Here is a 25478-nt window from a genome sequence, read left to right as displayed (position 1 = left end):
GGTGTAGAGGACAAATCCGTCCTCTCCAGAAGGTAAAAATTCAAAATCGAAGCCGACACTAGTCTCCGCTTCAGCTCCTAGAAGCTGGTCTTGCAATCCTCAGTCCAAGTAAACTTCACGCCTTTCATGGTCACGCGTGAAAGTAGCATAGCTATGCGGAAGAAACCCTCAACAAAAGGTCTGTAATATCCTGCGAGTCACAAAAGACTGCGGATCTCCTACACTGATTCCGGCTGCTCCTAACGGCAACAACCTCTATCTCCTGTGGAACCACGGTACACTCCTACTGGTGACCGTGTGTCCCAAACATCATAACAAAAGACAATCCAAACCAGCACTACTGATAATCACATATAAATGTTCTCGTCGAATCATCTCTAGATCTATGCAAAGGTAGTGTACGTGACTCACCTCGGATCCGTAATAGATCACAACATCGTCCACAAAGATAATGGACACCTATCCAAACATCCTCGACATACCACGATCATCGAGTCCCTGAAAACATCTAAGGCACTGTAAGCCTATATGACAAAAACCAAGATACATAATGTCCGTATCACAGACATTCCTATCCATAAGATCTCCAATAATAAATCGAAAAATCTGATCATCAATGACATAAATCACCAAAGAATAAATCCTCCAGGGTGAGAGCAACGCTCCATCACAGGAAACACCACATATGTGGGAGCAACGCTCTACCACAAGAAATCCTCAATATGTGGGAGTAACACTCCACCACAAATAATCTGAAATATGTATCTACATTAAATATAGGAGCAATGCTCCGCTACCAGCAATCCGTGATATGTGGGAGCAACGCTCCACCACAAAACAATACCTAAGTACCCCAAAGCACCTAACTATCCAACTAAAGACTGTACAAGATCTCTCTACCACAATTTGCTGTGGTTAGCCTAGGATATAACAACCTAGTAACTAATCAAATCCATCATCAACTCTATCAGCATCCTAGTGGGTCATCCACTGATAGGAAAATTAGTTGATGGGTTAATTCAACAAATGACATAATGCAGTCACTCTCCATTCTGCATTCAGTATAAGTAGAATCATCATAATGCTACCAATGTATACACCTAACACACATGCTCACACAACATATGTATGATCGACAAAATCCTCCAACTATTATACACCAAACATACTCACAACTCAGGTATATTCAGTATGATACCTCCAACAATACATACCGAACACGTGTGCAAAAATCAATGTAGGTAAAATCAACAATACACCTCAAACAGCACTCACATAACATATCGTATCACCGACATATGCTTCCAATAAAACATACTAAACCCAGGTGCACTCACAAATCAAACATAATCAAAAAGATACCTCAGATACCACACCAAACACATATGTACATATCACAACTCAGATTAAATCGACAAAATGCCTCCATCAAAACACCACCGATGTACTTATACTACATCTCGGATTTAATTTGACGAGATATCTTCAATAATAAATCCAGATACATACACCGAACTACATATCTATGATCCACAAGGAACCTTCAAATCATATCAGAACATGGATACATATACTACTTGCCAATGGGCAGTCTACCACATGACTCCTACAACACATAACAATCATAATATACATGTAACATAGACATGCAAAATCAGCACACCAGCTCAATCAAAGAGACCAACCTTATTCTACCAACACTCATGGGCTAACGGTAAATCTAAACAAAATTCATGCATATAATCAAGCATGAATACATTAATCAAAAGCAACCCAAAATAGAGCAGCCTAATCATCCAGTAACAATCCTGCTCTAGGTTCAAAGGAACTAGTATCGGACAAGAAAGATATACACACCATGGTATAACATTGTCAGTCAATGTCATACACTACCAAAACTATATCTAATGGAAAAAATTTTATCATCATAAATCCAAATGTACTCTCCCAGTATACACTAGTAACGATTGTATCCCATAAGTGTTAAGCAATTAGCTCTACACTTCCTTACACCAGCGAGGTCACATATCCCAATGCACCCTCTAAGTTATCCCACCAGATATATATAGTCCACGGTCAAAGTCTTCATGGAATAGGGTACATCAATCCTTTATAACCTATCCAAGCTGAAAATGATATATGGCTAAATCAGTCATTTTCATGTCAGTACAAAACATGTACTCAAATGTGCTCTAGATACATAACTAAGCACAAATAACCTAAAGGTTCGAACCTCTAAAAATAGAATATGGCAATCCTCTACTGATCACCCAACAAAACTAAATCATTCATCTACTAACTAATCAAGAATATCTTAATCCTCCACAAGCAACTAAGGTATATCCAACCACATAATATCATATGTATAAATGTGTACAACCCAAAAGAAAAGGTCAATATTTAGAAACATCAAGACACTCTCATTTTCATCCTCAAAAATATCAGCCCATCGTAATATCAGATGAATCAGTCTCTACTCCCCATGAGGGCAAGTTAGCATTCAAAACATCAAATCATTATTTATCCACGAAGTCCAATATCAGAGGAAGCAAATATCAATTTTATCATCGTGTTAACTATCCTTATCCAACCAGATTTATTAAAAATCTCATAGGCACATTCAACCGTAAACTCTCCAGCACCCAATTTATAATCTGATTACCAACCATAATCATCAAACCTGTGAATATCATAAATGACACTCACTAAGTCACCATCAACGACAACCCAAATATAAATCATCAGAATAGTTATCCACTAATAGATCATCAAAACAATTATCTAATAATTGATCATCAGACAACCACATAACATTTACTCTCATAAATCATTAGAAATCAACATATCACAATATCTGATCTCACAATATCCCTCAACCTCAAACCATTCCCAACAATGATCAAACAAGATAACTCCCCAATGAACAATTTTCATCGTATCGGGTACCCTAATATCCAAAAGATATGAGTATAAAAACTCTACTTGCTAAGTCAACAGGAATATCTAGGTATCATCCACTACCTAGCTAACAATAGCAGAGGCTGGTATGTGCCTCCATCTCCTAGTAGTAGTAGTAGAAGCTAAAATTACTGGTAGTATGATAAGAAAAATCACCAAAGACTATAATCCTTGATCTCTATTAAGATCAACCATGCTCAATGGCTAACCCATCACATGTAATATGTGCTACAACAATCAAACAGGTACTAAATAAAGAATGCTAATACCTGTCATAAACTAAGAAATTAAACATCATACCTATATGCCGTCGGGAGATGTTCCGTCGCTGTCAGTCCCCAACTTGACCTCAAAAGTTCCGATCGAGAACAACACCGGAAATCCATATAAATCCGAAACGGAAGTCCAAACACAATCGTAATGGAAAAATCCATGCAATCCAAAATAACTACCCAGTTTGCCTCGCAAACTTGGGCTAATCCCAAAAATCCAGGATACCAAAAGCAGGTATCATAATCCACTCTGATACCATTAAATTGGTATCAGTCAAATCTCGAAAATCCGTAACACGAAAATCAAACAAGTATCGCCAACCTCGGCGCTCTGATACCAAATAAATTTGTATCAGATAAATCTCGAAAATCTAACACACGGAAACCCACCAAGTATCGCCAAACTTTGGCGCTTTGATACCAAATAAATTGGTATCAGGTTATCCCAAATATCCCGAAATACGAAAACAAAGATCGTAAAACTTATGCTCTGATACCACTAAATTGTCACGCCCCAGAGGAGTCCCTGTCCGAAGAAATTTCGGTAGCATCTCCCCTGTACGGCGGACAATCTGAAACTTCTACATAACCCATATACCTCAGCCACAGGCGGCTGGAATAATAACAGTAAATAAAACCAATCACCACGCAGTTTATATAAGTATTCAGCCTCTGGCTGTCACAACCACGCAGTTAATAAAATAAACAACATAGTAATACTCTGACTCGAAATCAACCCTACTCATCTACACTCGTAAATCCCAAATCCGATTTTTTTCTTACCTCTTCTGCCGTTCAGGTAGGCATGTAGTAGTATAAAATCGAAAACAAATCCATCAACGAGACAAAGTATATAATATCTAAGTATTCAACATCCAAATCCAAATATAGTCAAGTGAGAATCAAAAACAATACAAACGATAGCAAATAGCTGGAGGTCTGCAGGGACCAGCACTACGTGCAGTAAGGACTAGCGACTAGAACTCCCTCCTGACAGCATCAATCTGAAAATAACAACAATGGAGGCGGGGTGAGTCCAACACTCAGCAGGTACAGTTGATATGCAAAGTAAAGAAATAACACCTAGCACTAATCATGCGTACAGTCTCCTGATGAATAAAGGTAAATGCCAAACTGAAGTAAGCAGGAGAGAAACTGTACTAACCAGGACCCAGTCTAAGAACAAATAGTCTGAAAGGTATAGAAGACCTGTATGCATGTCAATCAAGGTATCCAAGCAATGTGCAGCATATAAGTGCAACAAACACAAACACAAACAATAAATGCATCATGCATATGATGCCAATGTCAATGTCACCCCTGACGCCAGTCAGCCGACTCACATCAACAGTGGGACCGAGTGGGTAGGGCTGTGATAACCGTGCACTCAGCAACACTACTCCTGATGAGTGATCGAGTGGACGGGATGCTGTCGGAGTACATACGTACTCCTACCCCAAATCATAAATGGGGGAGCGCAATGCTCTCATCTCCCGGTACACTATGACGGGGAGGAATCTCTAACGTGCTACACGCTGCGTCACACTACCCATGAGCGGATCAACGGAGCACCGGAAGAGTCAAACTGACGTGCTACCACGCTGTGTCCCGCTACCCATGAGCGTCACAACGGAGCACCGAACAGTGATGAAACTGGCAAAGTGCTCGACAATAAAGGAGCAATCAATCACTCAGCATGCAATCATGCGAATGGTGCATGTCACTAAACATGGTAATATACTAAACCAATCTCTGGACATATCATAATGTGCACCAAAGCGAATGAATCATATCAAGGTATCTGGTCATATAAGGTATCAAACCTAGGTCCTGACATGGTAAAATATGGTTATATCACTACCCATGAGCATGTGGAATCAGGTACATATCCATACAAGATGTAAACAAACAATCAATCAACATGTAGCATGTATTGGGCAGTGATTAACCGAAACAAGTAAGAAACACAATTAATGCATCTTGTTAATTTAATTACTAAGCATATCAAAGACAATAAGTCAAAAGTACCCGCCTCCGAAAATAGAAAAGATCGTATCCGAAACAGATCCCTCGTCGAGACACCGTCTCGAGTCACAATCCTGTGATATCAAACAGACAATGTATTTAGCTATATAGCTAAATAAAAATCTCCAAAACTATTTAATACTCATATCCATTCCTTAATTCAACACATATACCTAGGTTAACATTAGTTATTAACCTATTTGTGCATCATCGACAAAATGATCAACACACTCATAGCAATGGCTCCTACATTGAAGTCAATATCCCTAATTATTCAACCATCAAAATGAACGCAAAAACTCACCAAGAAATAGGGATTCCTCAGTTGATCAAGGTCGGAGGTATACGCTGTGATACCGCTGTCCAATCATGGTTAAATGCCCAAAAATTAGAAATCCATTACCCATCCCCTATTTCAGCAACTAGGGATAACACTTACCTCAACCCACAGTCAAAGTGGATTGTTGCCGGAAGAAGTAGATGCTGGCAAACCTCCTCACTCACTGAAACCCTACTTAACAAAACGGAAGAAGATCAGGAATACAACCATAGTAAACAACTAGATCCCAAACTTCAACTAATTAACCTTTACCTTCTTGATCGCCAGAAACCAGAGAAAAGATATGGTCGAAGGCAGTGCTACGGCACGGAAGAACCCCAACAGTGTACTCGAGTGCCGGAATCGGGGGTGGCCAGCGCTACTCGAGTGGCTGGCGTCGGCTAAAGGAAAAAGGGTAATAGCCGCAACTGGAAGGGACTCGGTTAGGGCACAAAAAGTAGCAGCCAGCGCTAGGAACTCCACGGCAAGGACTAGAGCTCCGAGTGGTCGACGGTGGCTCTCAACTAGGGCAGAGATTGGGTCGCCGGCGTCGGCAAAGGAGAAAAGGAAGGAGATGGCATCGGCCGGCTAGGGCACGGCGAAACCAGCGATGGTGGCTTCGGTGTCGTGGAAGGGAAGAAAGGGCACAGGGACGGCGTGAAGAAGGAAAGGGAAGAAGGAGATGCAACCCGCGACCACGGCTTGAATTGCAAGGAGATGGGAACTTCCGCGGCGCCAATTAGGGCACGCGATCGGAGAAGAGTGACGGGTGGCGTCGGGGAAATGGCTCGGCACGCGGGGGAGGAGAAAAGAAATAAGAAAGGAAAAATCAGAAAAATAATAAAAAGAAAAAGAATTAGAAAAGGAAAAGAAAATAAACTTTTCCTCACATAAATGAGTAGCCTAAATAGACTTTTTCTCGGCCCCGTACTTGTCCCCGTTACTCGTCCGTACGAGCTCCGAAAAATTCCCGAAAAATGTTCAAAAATTTCGGAAAATTCCCTTATTAATATTCGCCTATTTTCCGGTATTTTACAATCTCACACAATAGTGTGGGCCGAGTGGGTAGGGTTGTGACAACCGTGCACTCTGTCGTCACTACTCCTGATGAGTGACCGAGTGGACGGGATGCTGTCGGAGTACACCTATCCTCCTACCCCAAATCATAAATGGGGGAGCGCAATGCTCTCATCTCCCGGTACACAATGACGGGGAGGAATCCCTACCGGATAACACGTTGTGTCACACTACCCATGAGCGGACCAACGGTGCCTAACAGAGTCCCTGTTGCAACACACTCTGCCTGAATCGACCACTAACCCATGAGTGGTGGTGTGTGCAGATCCATGTAACTGGCGATGTGCTCAACAATAATGGAGCGGACTATCGCACAGCATGCAATCATGCAAAATGGTGCATGGCAATAACCATAAAAACATCCTGACCTAATCCATATATATAGAAAAGTGCACCCTAGGTCAACGAATCATATCGAATCAAAGGTACACAGAAGGTATAAAAACCTAAGTCCTGAACATGGTGAAGCATGGTATATCACTACCCCCTATAAGCATGTATAAACAAATAAAGTATACATGGGATGCAAATCAAGCAATCAATCAATCATGTATCATATATTGGGTAGTGACTAATCGAAACAAATAAAGGACATAATTAATGCAACTTGTTAAATTCACTACTATGTATATCAAATGACATAAGTCAAAAGTACCCGCCTCCGATAAAATGGTCCAAATCTGACTCTGAGATACTCGTCTCGCGTCAAGGTCCTGTATATTAAACATAAGGTCTAGTTTAGCTAATTCTATCATACCACAATTAGCCAAATTAAATTCTAATCCAATTTAAGAAGTTCTAAATTGGATCCAACTAATCCATCCAACAAAATTAATGAACCCTAATTAAATAAAATCAGTGGGTCCACCAGGGTTAGTTCCTTAACCCTAATCATAACATGAGATTAAAAATCTAAAGCTAATCCAATCTACCAATCTCCAACATATACCTAATCAATATACACGAAGCTCAAAAACCCTAAACCTTACCTCAAATTTTTCGATGCCTCAGTGCTGCTCAAATCCTGAAGAACTTACTGTCGAGACCCGGAGAAGCTGCTGTGGGAAAACAGTGACAAGTACCATAGTTTTCAACCAACAAATTCAGCACAGGATCCAAATCAAAAATCCAAATACCCCTTTTTGCCTTACCTAACTCGCTACTCCCTGTTCTCCTCACTGCCGGCGGCTGGTGGCGAAGAAGGAGGATCCGGTGGTGAGGTCTAGGGCAAAAATGTTTGGCCGGCTAGGAAAAATTCCAATGGCTGGCAACCGAAGATCAGTAGGGCTCATCTAGGGCTTGCTTCTGCCGTGAATAGGGCGTCTCCGAGAAAAAGGAGGCAAGGCCGGCTGTGAGCTCAAACCTAGGGCACGACAGAGGAGGAGGTTCGGTGGTGGCGAGAGGTGGCTGTCGGAGAGGGTGTCGGTGCTTAGGCTCGGCGTCGGGTCGGAGTGACGGCGACGCTGCTAGAGCCCGGTGGACCTGGTGGCCGGCGCTTGAAGAAGAGGAGAAGGAAAGGTCGGCTGCCGGCGCTAGGGCACAGGTGACGGCTATAGAAGGGGTGGCTCCCGGCGGTGTTGCGCGGGCACAAGCACAGAGAGGAGAAGGCGTCGGCTTCTCCCTTGGTCCGAGGCTTATGCACGCGTGGGAGAGGAGAATGAACCACCGCTTGGTGGCGGTTAGGGCAAGCCGTCGGCGCCGGTTAGGAGGAGAAGACGACGTCGAAGGTTTAGGGCACGACACGCGCGGGGAGAGGAAAAGAAACGGAGAGGAAAAGGAAAAATAAAGGAAAAAGAAAAAGGAAATATAAAATAAACATTTCCTCGCTTAAATGTGTCGCTTAAACAGGCTTTTCCCCGGTCCCATTTTATCCCCGTTAACTTGTCCGTACGAGCTCCGAAAAATTCCCTTATTAATATTCGCCGATTTTCCGGTATTTTACAGATCTAGTAGATGAACTCTCCCCAAAAACAAAAATTAATTTAATATCATAGTGAACCAATGGTCCACGTATTAGATATTAAACTGATAAGAACAAATACAACACTTGATCTTAGCCAAAAGGCTGAGAAAGATATGAATAAATTAGAGCCATAGCCTCTTCTTTTATAGCACTAGTTCCACTCCGTCAATCAAAAACAAACGATATGGGACTAAATTCTAAACTCTAAACTCTAAACTCCATCTAGTATAAAAGGTCATTACAATTTTTTTTTGTTTGTAAGAAGAGGCGAGAGTACAACTCCACCTGGTCTAAATGGCCATTAGAGTTTTTTTTTTAAGAAGAGGCGAGAGTACATTGCAAACTGTGATCTTTCTCACGTCTCCTTCTCCTTGACCGCGGAAAAGAAAGGAGAGTCTTGTTGCTTGAGATTTTGTTCTGGAGGTTGTTAAGGTTTGTTGCTTCGCCACTGCAGCTGCGTCGGCGAGCAGGACCTCTCCTCCGTCGCTCACCCTCTCTCTGCCTCGCTCCCTCGTAAGCTGATCGAATTCTCCGCCAAAGCCATCTGTGGGTTTGATCCCCTGATTCACTCGGCTCGTCACTAGTCGGCTTCAGATGCCGATCCTTCAAGCTGCGTCGCATGGTTCCTCTGTCGCAGTCGCTACTAGCGGCGTCAATGAGATCGCAACCTGGGATGCCCTTGATGGTATCCGTGTATTCGCGGGGGGGGCACTGGAGAGCCCTGTTCCTCAGCGATCTCTGGTACCAAAATGAAATATCAAATTGCTTCCTTTTTTCCCTTCTCCCGTTCATACTAACTACTAATTTTCTAAATCTTTCTTCTCTAGATCTGATTACCACCTGCTCTTAGTTTGTTCGATTAGGCAATTGTTAGCTGTTCCGTTTCATTGTCCTAGCAGATTGATTGATACATGATCAACTACTTTTGCGTAGATCAGTGTGTTTCAGTGGTTACACTCATGAGGCATTTTGGATGTTTTTGTTGGTGAGTTTAGCTCTTCTCTTTTGATACCTGCAAACTCATCCAAATTTCATGCAGCAGGAGTTAAACTAATTGCAGTTGGTGTTGGGACTCCTGGCAAAGCTTGCGTGCTTGCTGAACGGGTAATGATTCAATTTCGCAGTTAACTTTGATTGTAGTAATTTGTTGTTTTACAATAGTGTGTTTGTTCTATGTTTCACAAGAGAATGTATCTCCTGAAACATGGAGATTTCCGGTTTCCTTTGCTTATGATCATTGATCTCCTTCATGAGAAATTTACAAGGATCATTCGCTACAGAACAATTCACGCGCCTAGAATTGATCCAAGCATCTCAATTTTTTTTAAATTTATTCCTTTAAATTGTAAACCCTAAACACCCAAAATACATATATTATATACCCCATGGGTACTTAAAATTTTTTAATTTTAATTTTTTTAGCTTGAACACTATAATCCAACTCCTAAACCCTAAAGTTTAAATCTAATCGGCTTAACTCAGGAGCTAAAAGAAATAAATTTTAAAAAATAAATCTAATACAAGATGGGCACCTATATATATATATTGTTCGCAGTGGAACAGTCCACAACTCTATTGTCGGGCTCATAGATTAGGATAGCGAAAATTGTCGACAGAATAACTTTTTCGTCGGTATATATTTACCGATGGAACTAGTTATTCCATTGGTAAATGTACCGACGGAACAGTAATTCCGTCGGAGTATAATTTTGCGACGAATTTTACACCGACACTTTATTTTCCGTCGATAAATGCCTCTACCGACAGAACTACGACGGAATATTCCGTCGGTAATGCTGTTTTTTTTTGTAGTGGAACAGTCCACAACTGTGTTGTCGAGCGCATAGAATTGATCCAGACACCCCAATTGAAATACATGTGTTATTTTATTTTATTTTTTTAAGCTCCGAGTTTAAAATAATTAGATTTTACCTTTAGTGTCTATATATGTTAAATTATAATGGTCAAATTAAACAAAATTAGATACTCACGGGTATAATATATATATATATAGGATATTTTTTTTAGCTCCGATTTATGGATTTTTTTAATTTTAAAATATAAAAAAATTGAGACGCCTTGATCAATTCCAGGTGCCTCTACCAATCAGGCACGGACGATCGCATAACATACTATACACACACGGATGCTAGCCTAGGCGACATTCGTGGGAAGCACATAGAATCAGCGAAATACGAATTTTTTTAGCTCCACTTATGTCAATAAGAGTTTGTCTTTTGAGTGTAGGATTTGGATTATAGTATTAAGCATAACAAAAAATTAAATTTTAAAAACAAATTGGATACTCAAGAGATGTGCAGAGTAAGGTATGCAGAATATCAAAACTATATTTATAGTGTTTTGTTATCATGCACACCCATGTATACGCAAATCATGATCATTTAGGGTGTGTTTTTTTGAAAGTTATTCTTGATAACCTTGGTTATCAATCCAAGATCATCAACGAAAACCTGTTAAAAAAAATGTTCACTTTTTTATCCTAAACTCTAAAAAAAACTTAACACTATTGTGTGTTCATGAATTTCTCATAAATGAGTACCTAGAATAATAAAATTATACATAAAGAGTTTTATTACTTTCACATACAAAATAAAAAACATAAACTAATAAAATATATTATGGAGATGCGGGGTATCAATCCCCGTACCTCTCGCATGCTAAGCGAGCGCTCTACCATCTGAGCTACATCCCCATTAATAGGTTTTAATGTATATTCTCAAATATCATTACAAAATTAGTTCGTCTCGTAGATTGATGAATTTAGTGAACGACACCTCGGACTCTCACCGTTATGGCGATTCTTCGGTTCCAACGGCACCTCGTCGTATAACTCTTCCTCATCTCTGCCGCTGCCCTCGCGCTCCTCTGGGTTGCCTTCTCCTCTGCGATCCCTGCTTCCTCCGCGTCGTCGAGGGAAGCCGCCAAGGCGGTGGTGGAGAGCAAGTACTTGTATTGGGGCGACCGCATTGATTGCCGCGGAAAGCACTGCGACACCAAGAGTCCAGCCTCCGATGCACCCTCCAAGAAGCCCTCTTCCTCGGAAGGTCCCATCAAGTTCTCTTCTGGTTTACTACCTTGCTTTAATATTCCATCACTATTGTGGATGATCTTCTTTGATTCATTGAATTGGAATTAAGAACACTCCAAGTTTCTGGGATTATGAAGATTTGCCTTTGAGCATTTGATTTGGCCGTTAAAGTTCACTCCTTGCGTATAAAAAATTTGTAGGAAGAATTCTAGATGGAGGAATTAATTAATAGTTGTTTTGTACTGACATTATGCTTGTTTAAAAAATTTGCAGAGTATTTGTGATGCCTTCTAGAATGTGCATCAATCCGACACATAACAAGAAGGGGATCCTGCACCAAAGCGGAAATCCAAATACAGATGGAATGTACAATTACTCAACTCCTGTTACATTATTTGAAGTCAATAGAAACTAATTTACTTCATGATTGAATCTCAACTCATGTTTAGCAAACTCGTTGAATTTGGTGCCTTGTTGTTCCATGTATAGGGCATTGTTTTTTGTGATTATGTGAATTTAAAATGTTTGATGTTGATTAAAGATTTTCATCTCAATCAAATTCATTGAAACAAATCAAGGCATTCAACCTCTTGAGTATAATGAAGTAATCCACACATGAAATTTTCTTTATTTCCCACGATGTCGTCAATGGTTAAATGGTCTGATACATTGCTAGGTGATCTTTGAATCTTCAAGCTCTAGTCTTGACCATGATGAACATCCAGGTCTATGGAGTGCAAGGATCGAACCAATCACAGCTCTGTTTTGCTACCACATGATTTTCTTCCTACGATGGCTGCCAAAAGACTAAGGAATGTAGCAGATAAGGTATTGGTTCTCCAAATTTGTTATTTGACTTGCAAAATAGCTAATAACTATCTCATAATACAAGTAAAATATCTTTCAAGAGAAATTCACTTTTTGTTAGGGTTGTGATGTTTCTATGACACAAACCCTTCCAGAGAAATTCACTTTTTTCATGAGCTCTGATGTTTCTATGACATTCAAATGAATAATTGGTGTTGGACTCGTGTGACTCTTTCTTAGTTTCATTGCTCTACTTGCCACAAAAGTCTTGCAAACGTGTGACATGAGAACATTTGATGAATTTGTTCTTGTGGCAGACAAATGATGCATATTGAGATACCACTGGAGAATTTCTTCAACGCATATGGATAACTTTTCATTCTTGTTATTATTATAGAATGCAATAAGATTTAGTAGATTCATAAAATATGACAAGGATGAACTTTGATTACAACCCTCCTACTTCCATGTGTCTATCAATCTCTTAATCTATTTTCAAAGTGTTGTTTCTGTCATTCATAAGAATCTCTCTGTTCTTTAAATTTATAATTTCTGGAATTTATGCTTTGTCTATCGAAATAAATAAACTTCTTTGCTTCATCTATTCGTGCAGCCTCTTGCAACGGTAAAGTTGTTGCTTTGTGACCAAAAGGTCATGGGTTTGAATCCTGGAAACAACCTCTTGCAAAAAAGCAGGATAAAGCTGCATACAATGGATCCTTCCTCGAGACCCCACATAACGGGAGCTTTATGCACCGGACTACTTTTTGTTTTTTTTGTTGCTTCATCTATTCGTGCACTTCTGCATTGGATATATGTTGGTTTTTGTATGTGAGTGCAAACTTTGTAACAGGTACAAATTGGCATGCTCATCGAACTTTACAAACATATTCGACTCGGTGGTCGAGAACAACTATCAGCTTTTTATGGTAGAAAGATTGATTTTGGCAAGTGCCAAAACATATGTGAAAACTTACAAGGAAGATGAAGATGATCGATGTCTAATAAATGGCCCAAAGAATAACAATAACAACTGTCAAATCCCTGTTTATACCATGGACAATGAGGGAATTGATCGATAGATTCAAGATTTGGCAAATATTCAGATATATGGTCGAACAATAAATGCGTGGGAATGGAACTGCTTTAAACATCTAACAAATTGAGTTCGCATGTGGATTTCTTATCATTTTCATATGGTTAGAGAAGATTTCTAGTGATTGACTTGTATCTAAAATGTTTTTGTTTTAGTTCTTGTAATGTGTGTTGTAAAATCAAAATGATTGAGACAATAAGGGTTTTAGATGTGATGATATTGGTTCTACATCTTCCCAATGTTGTCTTGTTATGTTAAGCTAGTCTTAAAAATAATTAACCAGGCTGAGTAACGTCGAGCATGGGATGACCGACCCGGTCCCACAAAAGTTTTCCACCGGACACCAAGGTAAATTGGGAAGGGCTCGCAGCGGGCAGCCTAGAAGCCCAACATCTTTTAGTTGCGTGCCCCATTTAGAGGAAAAATTCCTACAAATTCGTCATAGCTGAGGCTCGAACCGTGGGTGCCTGGGTGATAACCTAGATGCCCTGCCGCTGCACCATAGCCTCGGAGGCTCCATGAATAGGTTGATTGAACACTAATGGCGATGGGATAAATCTCGCGACTCAAAAGTATTCTTCAGCATTGCAAATATATACATTCATCAAAAATCATTAAATCAGACTTCATAACTCAAATCCTCGCTATAATATTCCTATCAAATTAACTTACTTTTAGGGTGCAAATCTTAGATTTGTCAGTATCAATACCATAAAAACATGCATGATTTGAGCGAACCAATTCACGACACGATAAGGCATGCTAGAATTAGTTCAACCTTTGATATGGCGGGCAAAAATGGACTCATTGCTTGTACTCAACCTATCGAGATCATCTAATGGCAAAGATCTATTTGTTAGAGGAACTCGTCATTAACTTGTTAACTTCTTGTAATATATACAAAGAGCATCTCTATCTCTAACATGGTAGTTAAATTCTAAGAGATTATTAGCTTTTTGGTTTTATGACATGTATACGAATTGCAAATATAATTTTGTAACATTAAAAAATAATGGAAATTCTAAATGTATATGGCTTAAGTTAATTGTAAAAAAAAACTTGCACTCAATAAATTAAAACTATTGTAAAGGTAAATGAATGATTTAAAAACCATAAAGTTGCATTCTAAAAAAATCGATAAATTATGAGGGATAACAATATTTTTTTTTCTATTACAATAAGAAAAAAAAATCAAAATGCTAGAAATTTCTCAGACTCATAAGTTTAACTGATCAAATGAGATCTAGAAATAACATCATAATTTTATCTTTTTTAAAATTCAAATACAATTTCCACTATCTATATATTCGATAACAAAAATAAATTAAACATTTATGAGAAAATTTAGTGTTTAACTCGATAATCATTTATTTATATTTATTCGATATGAATTAAATAAATAAGCTTGATTAATTCATTAAAAAAATAAATAAATTTCTTAAAAACAAAGATTTTAAATTATTCAAAAATTATATTCACAAACAAAACTTGTAAACTATATTTATTAACAAACTTGTTATTAAATTTGTAAATAATTTTTTTAAAAAAAAACTGTAATATTAAACTCATTAATCAAATAAATAAACTTTAAAATATAAAAATTTTAATCAATCAATTTCAAATTAAAAATGTAATAATATCTAAATATATATAGATTTTGTTTGGCCTGGCATGATATATATTTTGTGTTTATATAAATTTTATAATAGCATACACATTGGGCTGGTAGCTAAGTTGTGTGGGTATATAGTAGAAGTAGGAACAAAATTACATTAAATTTTCTTAATAATTTATAATTAGGGATGCCAAACATAAACCTGATCCGTAAATCCAAGTCAACCCGAAAAATATCCAACTAGAATTAGAAATTTTCATATTCAAATCGGAGGGTTTTTAAGTTGTACTAGGAATGGATCGGAGTCTAGATTGACTAGGATTGGCCTAAATTTAGGATTTAATAAATCTTTTTAAAATTAAATCAAATTTTATTTTTAAAATTATGAATATCAATATTAAATCTAGTATAAAAATGATAAATTATTGAGATAAAAATAAAAAAATATAATAAAAATAACAAGCAAAAAATTATTTTTAATTAAGTTATTCAAGTTGGTCGAATTATTTAGATTCATATTTAAAGATTTCGAATTGTATTCAGATTGAGGTTAGGTTCGAATTAATTTTTTTTTATAAAATCTTTGCTTCAAGCTGAATTAATTGGTATTCAGGTGATACAGGTGTTTTATGTGTTTTATTCCCTAAGGATTAAATGTCCTCCCTATTAGAAAGTTGTTTGGTAAGTGATTTATCTTTTCTTGGGCGGAGTAAAATCATTTTTTCTTACCAAATTAAAAAAAAACACTAATTAAGTTATTTCGATTAAATTGAATAACCTAATCAAATTTAAAATTTTAATTAAATTATTTCAAAATTTCATCTAAGAAAACATCAATTTATTCAATTCTAATTTTAAAATTTCTTATTCATTAAATTCAATTATTTTTATGTGTTTTGTATTTATTTTTAAATATAAAAAATTTTAAGATTTATTTTCATGGATTGTAATTAATAATTTAAAAATAAACTTAATTTAATATAAAAATTTCATTTAACCTGGTCTTGGGTGCACAGAACCCCTACAATAGTGCAACACAGGGATGACACGTGAAGGATCCAATAGCAAGCTACTGTAATGATCTTTCCCAAAAGAAAAATTAATTTAATATCATAGTGAACCAATGGTCCACGTATCAGATATTAAACTGATAAGAACAGATACTACACTTGATCTTAGCAAAAGGCCGAGAAAGGTATGAATGAGAAAGTGTCATAGCCTCTTCTTTTATAGCACTAGTTCTACTCCGTTAATCAAAAACAAACGATATGGAACTAAATTCTAAACCCTAAACTCTAAACTCCATCTAGTATAAAAGGTCATTACAGTTTTTTTTTTGTTTGTAGATAGAGGTGAGAGTACAACTCCACCTGGTCTAAATGGCCATTAGAGTTTTTTTTAAGAAGAGGTGAGAGTACACTACAAATCGTGATCTTTCTCACGTCTTCTTCTCCTTGGCCGCAGAAAAGAAAGGAGAGTCCTGTTGCTTGCGATTTTGTTCTGGAGGCAGTTAAGGTTTGTTGCTTCGTCGCTGCAGCTGCGTCGACAAGCAGGACGTCACCTCCGTCGATCACCCTCTCTCCGCCTCGTTCCCTCATCAACTGATCAAATTCTTCGACGAAGCTGTTTGTGGGTTTGATCCCCCGATTCGCTCGGCTCGTCACTAGTCAGTTTCAGATGTCGATCCTATAGGAAATGGGAACGTTGGAACATGTCCACGTTCCCCACTACTCTTAATGGAAAAGTCCATTATATCCTTGGGTTATTTTCCTTAATAAGGAGTGCATCCAAGGATCATGGGGAATGATTCACGGTGTAGAGAAAGAGACAACAAGAGAGTGAGGAGAACACTTGAGACGGTAGGATTTGGTTCGTGGAATTATGGAGAGCTTTCCAATCCTATGATTGCTCTTCCGACAGCTAGTCCAATCGTCGCCGATTGTAGATCTATGGGAGATCGTTGTAAGTGTTTACCATTTTAATTCGTTTTGATTCATGCATTTAGAGTATCAACAATGGTATCAGAGCACATAGTTAGATATAAATGCATGACAAATCTCCTATTTAAAATTGCTACCCCTTCCTTTTGCTCTTGTTTGTTGCCGCTCCGATCAATTTTGTTTCCTGTTGCCAACACATGGAAAGATAGCGTCCATGTTGCGAACTTCCCCAATTGTCGACGTCATAGGCCTTGAGGGACACCCACGGAGTTTGCCTCTGATTTGGCCGGTGGCTGTGCTCATGGCCACCACTCGTAGAGGCTTTGCGTCGTTAGCATCGGAGGGCTATCGCCAAAGACTTCCTCTGGTTTCTGGGCACTAACATTTTTTTTTTTGCATGTTTTAGTGTGTGCGAGATCAAAGGAAAACTTTTTATCATAGTAAAAAGTCTTATTCAAATCAATAACCAAGTCACCATTGCCAGCATGCCCTCTTTTCAATTTTCAAGCATGATCAATCGTACTGTCAAATATTTTGAGGAGGAAGTCTCAATTCATGCATCTTACTCTTGAGGTTTTGGTGGTTCTCATTTGATATGCTGGGTTCATCCTATTGAACTCGTTTTGTTTCTTTTATATCTACTTGCAATAGCCTGGAGGGATGAGATGTGGAAAGTCAATCTTACTTTGGCCTTTGTGCTTCCTTCTCCCATTGCAAAATATATTAAAGAACTTTGTTGCCTACTTTCCCAACTCTGTTGCTTCCTGGTATGAAAGCGCCTTAACATGTTAATTAATCTAACCCGCAATCTAATCACCCCTCGAGTTATTCTCCTATAGTTCGGGCCCTCCGTAGACCGTAGGGTTAGGGTTTTCCCATGGTCCTTCATTTGGCCTTTTCTTTCAGTGATCTATTTATCAGTCTGACTGAACGAGCCTATTTATCCAAAGCATTGGTCTGGAGTTAGTTCAAGATCATCGAGATGGTAACAACATTGTGCTCTCGGTACACATCCCAAGCGTGCCCTATCATTCTGCCCTCGTTGCATATCCCAAGCCAATGGTTCAAAAATAAGTTTGGTGCTCAATTTAATATGGAATTATTTATGTTCGTTCAATTCAACACAATTTTAATTAATTGAACATGCTTCAAAAACTTATGAATAAATTTGAACAAGTATATTGGTGAATAATGATCATCAATAACTTTTTTATAAACATGTTAAATAAATAAAATAAAATAAAATAATTAAATTTAATAAATAATTATATTAGTTTCAAACAATAAATAAGTTTGTTATTGTGTGATAGTACAACGGTAGGGCACCTTTTTAGTTTCCCAAATATTTAAGGATCGAGTTTAAATCTCGGTGAATTAACGGATGAATTTTCTCTAATGGACGATTGATCTAAGAACACTGGATTGATGAACCGGTGGAAAATGTTTATGGTTGGATTGACCATCCCAGGATTAGTCAACGAAAGTTGAATTCTTGATACTAATTCAATTGAGAACTTGATAACATTTAAACAAACCAACCTCAAGCCTAACTTGAATTAAACTCTTCCCCACGATGTAGCCAAATTGGTATTCGGATGATACAGGTGTTTTACCTGTTTTATTCCCTACAGATTAATTAAATGTCCTCCCTTTTAGAAAGTTGTTTGGTACGTGATTTTTCTTTCTTGGGCGGAGTAAAATCATTTTTTCTTACCAAATTAAAAAAAAACCACACTAATTAAGTTATTTCGATTAAATTGAATAACCTAATAAAATTTTAATTAAATTATTTCAAAATTTCATCTAAGAAAACATCAATTTATTCAATTCTAATTTTAATATTTCTTATTCATTAAATGAAAAATAATAATTTAATCAATAAAAAAATTAAATTATTTTTATGTGTTTTGTATTTATTTTTAAATATATAAAACTTTAAGATTTAATTTCATGGACTATAATTAATAATTTAAAAATAAACTTAACTTACTATAAAAATTTAATTTATCTTGGGCGAGTGCATCGAACCCCTACAATAGTGCAACACAGGAATGGCACGCGAAGGATCCAATAGTAAGCTACTGTAATGATCCCTCCCCAAAACAAAAATTAATTTAATATCATAGTGAACCAATGGCCCACGTATCAGATATTAAACTGATAAGAACAGATACTACACTTGATCTTAGTCAAAAGGCCGAGAAAGGTATGAATGAGAAAGTGCCATAGCCTCTTCTTTTATAGCACTAGTTCCACTTCGTCAATCAAAAACAAACGATATGGGACTAAATTCTAAACCCTAAACTCTAAACTCCATCTAGTATAAAAGGTCATTACAGTTAATTTTTTTTGTAAATAGAGGCGAGAGTACAACTCCACCAGGTATAAATGGCCATTAGAGTTTTTTTTTAAGAAGAGGCGAGGGTACACTGCAAACCGTGATCTTTCTCACGTCTCCTTCTCCTTGGCCGCAGAAAAGAAAGGAGAGTCCTGTTGCTTGCGATTTTGTTCTGGAGGCAGTTAAGGTTTGTTGCTTCGCCGCTGCAGCTGCGTCGACAAGCAGGGCATCTCCTCCGTCGGTCAACTTCTCTCCGCCTTGCTCCCTCGTAAGCTGATCAAATTCTTTGCCTAAGGTGTCTGTAGGTTTGATCCCCTGATTCGCTCAGCTCGTCACGAGTCGGCTTCAAATGTCGATCCTATAGGAAATGGGAACGTAGGAGCATGCCCACATTCCCCACTACTCTTAATGGAAAAGTCCATTATATCCTTGAGTTATTTTCCTTTCTAAGGGGAGCGTCCAAGGATCATGGGGGATGATTCACAGTGTAGAGAAAGAGACAACGAGAGAGTGAGAAGAATATCTGAGACGGTGAGATTTAGTTCGTGGAATTGTGGAGAGCTTTCCAATCCTATGATTGCTCTTCCAACAGCAAGTCCAATCGTCGTCGATTGTAGATCTGTGGGAGATCGGGTGTTGGAGTGTATACTGAAAGCCTAAGCTTTGTAAACATTCATTATGAATAAAGAATCACATTTGGTAAAATTGTCTACATTTAGTTGTAGTTGTTCAATTAATTTATACTGTAGATAACATAGTATGTGGTGCCACATGCAGAAGATGATGTTATCAGTACCTTATAAATTATAAACAGTAGCTCACGACCAAAATGGAAAGGAACAAATCATTAGAAGGTCGTAGTGTAATTAGGCGTCAGTTTATCTTGACTGTATAATTACACTAGTACACTTAGAGTATAATGAGTAGGACCATTTGAGGTCGTTTCTTTTATACTGACTTTATAAAGAAACAAAGATCTCGGTTATTATGGAAGTGTGTGCTCTTAATCCTAATATAATAACAAGCATATATATTTGATATTTATTTCTTTAATTTATCAATGGGTGAGATTTAGTTCGATGAATCAATAAACCCGATAAGTTGGGAAATGGTATCACTTATAGTGTGTGTTGTTGATTATAGAAGGAAACTGTGTCCTAGAGATACTAGGTTGATAATGTCCTCAAGAGGAGCTCATAAGGATTGTCATGTTAAACCCTGCAAGTGGACTTAGTCCGACATGATGATAAGGTTGAGTGGTACTACTCTTGGACTAAGATATTAATTAAATGAGTTGTCAGTAACTCACTTAATTAGTGGACATTCGATATCTTAAACACAGGGAGACTAACACACTCATAATAAGAAGGAGCCCAAAAATGTAATTTGGGATTGGTGCGGTAGTTCAATAATAGTTCTCTAGTGGAATGAATTATTATTGATAAAATTAAGTTGTGTGTTCGGGGCGAACACGGGATGCTTAATTTTATCGGGAGACCAAAACCAATTCCTCCTCTCGGTCCCTATCGTAGCCTCTTATTTATAGAGTTCTATACCCACCTATACCCACTTTCTATACCCACCTAATAGGGGCCGGCCAAGCTAGCTTGGGAACCAAGCTAGGGCCGGCCTAAGCATAAATTGGTGTGGCCGGCCCTAGCTTGAACCCAAGCTAGAGGGGCCGGCCATATTAAATTAAAAAGGATTTTAATTTTAATTTTTATTATGTGGAAGATATAATTTATTAAAGAGAATTAAAATTAAAATATCTCTCTTGTAAAAGATCTACAAAAGATTAAAGAAAGAGATTAGATCTATTTCCTTATTTGTAGATTGGTGAGATATTTTATTTTCTCTTTAAAAACTATTCACATGTTGTTAAATTAAAATTATAGAAATTTATTTTTATCAACCATGAAGAGATTTTTGAAGAGAAATTTTATTTTTAAAATTTCCGGAAACAAATTAGGAAGTTTTAATTTGTTGATTAAAACTTGTCTAATTTATTTCTTTTGATGTGGCCGGCCAATATTGTTTTAATTGAAAATTTTATTTTATTTTTCTCAATTAAATCATGTCAAGGAAATTAAGGAAATTTTATTGTAATAAAATTAAGCATCCCGTGTTCGCCCCAAACACACAACTTAATTTTATCAATAATAATTCATTCCACTAAAGAACTATTATTGAACTACCGCACCAATCCCAAATTACATTTTGGGCTCCTTCTTATTATGAGTGTGTTAGTCTCCTTGTGTTTAAGATAACAAATGTCCACTAATTAAGTAAGTTACTGACAACTCACTTAATTAATATCTAGCTCCAAGAGTAGTACCACTCAACTTCATCGTCATGTCGGATTAAGTCCACCTGCAGGGTTTAACATGGCAATCCTTATGAGCTCCTCTTGGGGACATTCTCAACCTAGATTACTAGGACACAGTTTCCTTCTATAATCAACAACACACACTATAAGTGATATCATTTCTCAACTTATCGGGCTTATTGATTCATCGAACTAAATCTCACCCATTGATAAATTAAAGAAATAAATATCAAATATATGTGCTTGTTATTATATTAGGATTAAGCGCACATATCTCCATAATAACTGAGGTCTTTGTTCCTTTATAAAGTCAGTATAAAAGAAATGACCTATAATGGTCCTACTCAATACACTCTTAGTGTACTAATGTAATTATATAGTTAAGATAAACTAACACCTAATTACACTACGACCTTCCAATGGTTTGTTCCTTTCCATCATGGTCGTGAGCTACTGTTTATAATTTATAAGGTACTGATAACATGATCTTCTGTGTGTGACACCACACACCATGTTATCTACAATATAAATTAATTGAGCAACTACATTTATCATAAATATAGACATTTGACCAATATGATTCTTATTTCTAGATACATGTTTATACCAAAAGCTAGGCTTTTAGTATACACTCTAACAATCTCCCACTTATACTAAAAGACTAAGCTGCCATATCTGCTGCCATACATCTGATTTCCATCCCTTCAACATGCCCATCAAAAGCTCTTGCCTTAAGAACCTTAGTGAAAGGATCTATAGGTCATCACCTGATACAATCTAGGCGGCAACAACTTCTCCTCGTTTATACGATTTCTCGTATTGGGTGGTACTTGCGCTCTATTGTGTTTACTTGCCTTATAGACTTATGGTTTCTTCGAGTTTGCTACTGCACCAACATTATTACAATAAATTGTAATAATCTTTGGACAAATCAGAAATCATATCTAAGTCTATCTTGAGGTTATTGAGTCATTCAGCTTTTATGGCTACCTCAGAGGCTTGCCATATACTAAGCTTTTATGGTGAAGTCCAGAAAAACACCTATGCTTATCACTCTTCCATAGTTATGACTTTACCTCCTAAAGTAAACACAAAACCCCGAGGTTGACTTATTATTGTCCCTATCCGATTGGAAGTCAAAATCCGTGCAACCCACAAGGACTAAATTAACTACCTTGTAAGCTAGCATATAATCTCTAGTGCCTCTAAGGTACTACAATATATGCTTTACTACAGTCCACTGTCCTTGTCCAGGGTTACTTTGATATCTGCTAACTATGCCCTTGGCAAAACAGATTTCTGATCTCGTGCATAGCATACATTAGGCTTCCAACAGCCGTAGCATAAAGAACTACCTTTATTTCCTTTATCTCCTTTGATGTCTACAGAGACATATCTTTAGATAAAGTTACTCCATCTTGAAAAGGTAAGAAACCTTTCTTGGAGTTTTGTATGCTCAAAACGAGTAAGGATTTTTCCGATGTATGAAGCTTGAGATATTCTTTTCTTGCGATCCCTTATTACTTTGATCTCAAGAATATATACATTCTCCCAAGTCCTTTATATCGAATTGTTTGGACAACCATACCCTTACTTCTGACAACATTTTGATATTGTTTCCAACTACCAAAAATGTTATCTAAGTATAGTACAAGAAATACCATCACGTTTCCATCACATCTTTTATATAAACAAGACTTATCCGGTTACTAAATCCATAGATCTGGATTACTTTGATAAACCGGATGTTCCAAGACCTTGAAGCTTTGTATCAGTCCATAGACTGATTGAGCTTGCACACAAGATGCTCTTAGCCCTTTGCAATGAACCCTTCTGGTTGCTTTATATGGATGCTTTCTTCAAGACTTTCATTAAGAAATACTGTCTTGACATCCACTTGCCAAATAGATAAAAGAATCTGGATAGACTTAAGCATGGCTACCAGTGAAAAAGTTTCCTTTTTCATCAAGCATTGCTTTGAAAGTTTCTACCTTCCTGTCTATCCCTCTTTTCCTAATATAGACCTTTTTACACCCAAAGGCTTTTACACCATTTGGTGGTTCTACAAGCTTCCAGATTTTATTAGAATACATATATTCTAATTCTTTTATTCATTACTCTTTGCCAAGATGCTACATCTTTATCTTGGAGTGTTTCGTCATATGTCCGGAGATCAGGTTCATGTCCTCCAGGGATCGAGTCCAAAAACTCTCCCAAAACATGAATCTTTTTAGGTTGCCTAACAACCCTCCCACTACGACAAGGCACTTTCTGCAATTGTGTATCATTTGTGATACGTGTTGTAGTTTCCTTGTGGTATCTCATCTTGTACAGTTGGTACTAGATTAGACATGCCTTTTATTATTTCCTTAAGAACAAATTTTCTTATGGGCACATGGTTTATTACATAGTCCTTTTCTAAAAATCGGTCATTGATGCTAACAATGACCTTCTGATTTTTAAGACTATAAACCTACTTTCATTTCACTAGGATAACCCACAAACAAGTGAATTCCTATCCAACTTATCATTGTCTCTCTTCTGCATATGTGCTGGACTACCCGAATCCGAATATGCTTCAAAATAGGCTTACGCCTATTCAGCAATTCTATATGAGTAGAGAGTTTTGACTTTAGAAGGTACTATATTCACTCCCGTTTCCAGAGTATATCCTTAAAATGATTTTGATAATATTCTTAATAACTCATCAATCTACTTATTTCCATAAGAGTCCTATACCTTCCTTTTCCTACACCATTCTGTTGGGGTGTACCAGGTGCAGTTAGTTGGGATTGAATCCCTACTACTAATAAATGACTCCTAAATTCTCCCAAGAGGTACTTGCCACTACGATCTTACCGTAGTGTCTTGATACTTTTACTTTGTCGTTTCTCCACATCAGCCTCGTATTCTTTGAACTAATCAAAGAACTTAGACTTGTGGCACATCAAGTAAATATATCCGTATCTCAAATAGTTGTCTATAAAATAGATGAAATATTTGAAACAACTTCTTGCCTGGATGCTCATAGGATCACACAAATCAGAATGAACCAATTCCAATATATCTTTGACTCCATACCCCTTAGACTTAAAAGCTTCTTGGTTATTTTTCCTTCCAAGTAAGACTCGTAGGTTGGAAAGATTTCCACTACTAATGAACCCAAAAGTTCATCAGCTACCAATGAATCTTACTCAAGTTAATATAACCTAGCCTTAGAAGCCAAAGATATAATTGGTTCATTTTCGAAGGTTACTTTTTCTTAAAGTTAGAAGATGTGTTACTAATTTCCATTTGTTGCATCGTGAGAGTTATTGGATTTATAAATTGCCAACCAACGTACTAGAACAGATAACTTCCCTCTTTTTCTTAATAACAACTTTGTTATTAAAAGAGGTCGAATATCAAGTTCTTTGAATAGTTTAGAAACTGAAAACTAGTTCTTTCTAAACTTGGTGCGTAAAGACAATTACTCAAAAATCCATGTTTTATTCTTATCAAAAGATAAACATCTCCCACTGCAATAGCTACCATTTTTACAGTAGTGCCCATGTGGACGGTGTTTTAATTTCCATTTAGTTGTCGGGTTTCCTGGAACCCTGCAATGAATTGCGAACATGATTAATGGCATCTGTATCTACACTCCAGGTTCTGGTAGATAACACCACTAAACATGTTTCAACTAATGAATTA

At 37.3% G+C, this 25478-nt stretch overlaps 3 non-coding genes and 2 pseudogenes across 3 annotated transcripts; 1 reads left to right on the top strand and 4 right to left on the bottom strand.

The window, feature by feature from the left end:
* Nucleotides 1-8599: 8599 nt before the first annotated feature.
* Nucleotides 8600-8729, bottom strand: LOC122044491 (annotated as a pseudogene).
* Nucleotides 8730-11254: 2525 nt separating this feature from the next.
* TRNAA-AGC lies at nucleotides 11255-11327 on the bottom strand. The gene has a single exon. It is a non-coding gene; the product is annotated as a tRNA-Ala (tRNA).
* Nucleotides 11328-12455: 1128 nt separating this feature from the next.
* Nucleotides 12456-25478, top strand: part of LOC122043581 — a 74971-nt pseudogene continuing 61948 nt past the window's right edge.
* On the bottom strand, nucleotides 16185-16380 carry LOC122044822. Its single transcript, XR_006129820.1, has one exon. It is a non-coding gene; the product is annotated as a U2 spliceosomal RNA (small nuclear RNA).
* On the bottom strand, nucleotides 19134-19331 carry LOC122044829. Its single transcript, XR_006129827.1, has one exon. It is a non-coding gene; the product is annotated as a U2 spliceosomal RNA (small nuclear RNA).

This window comes from Zingiber officinale, chromosome 2A (genome assembly GCF_018446385.1).
Source record: "Zingiber officinale cultivar Zhangliang chromosome 2A, Zo_v1.1, whole genome shotgun sequence".
In the NCBI taxonomy this organism is placed as follows: domain Eukaryota; kingdom Viridiplantae; phylum Streptophyta; class Magnoliopsida; order Zingiberales; family Zingiberaceae; genus Zingiber; species Zingiber officinale.
This window is presented reverse-complemented; position numbering and strand designations above follow the sequence as displayed.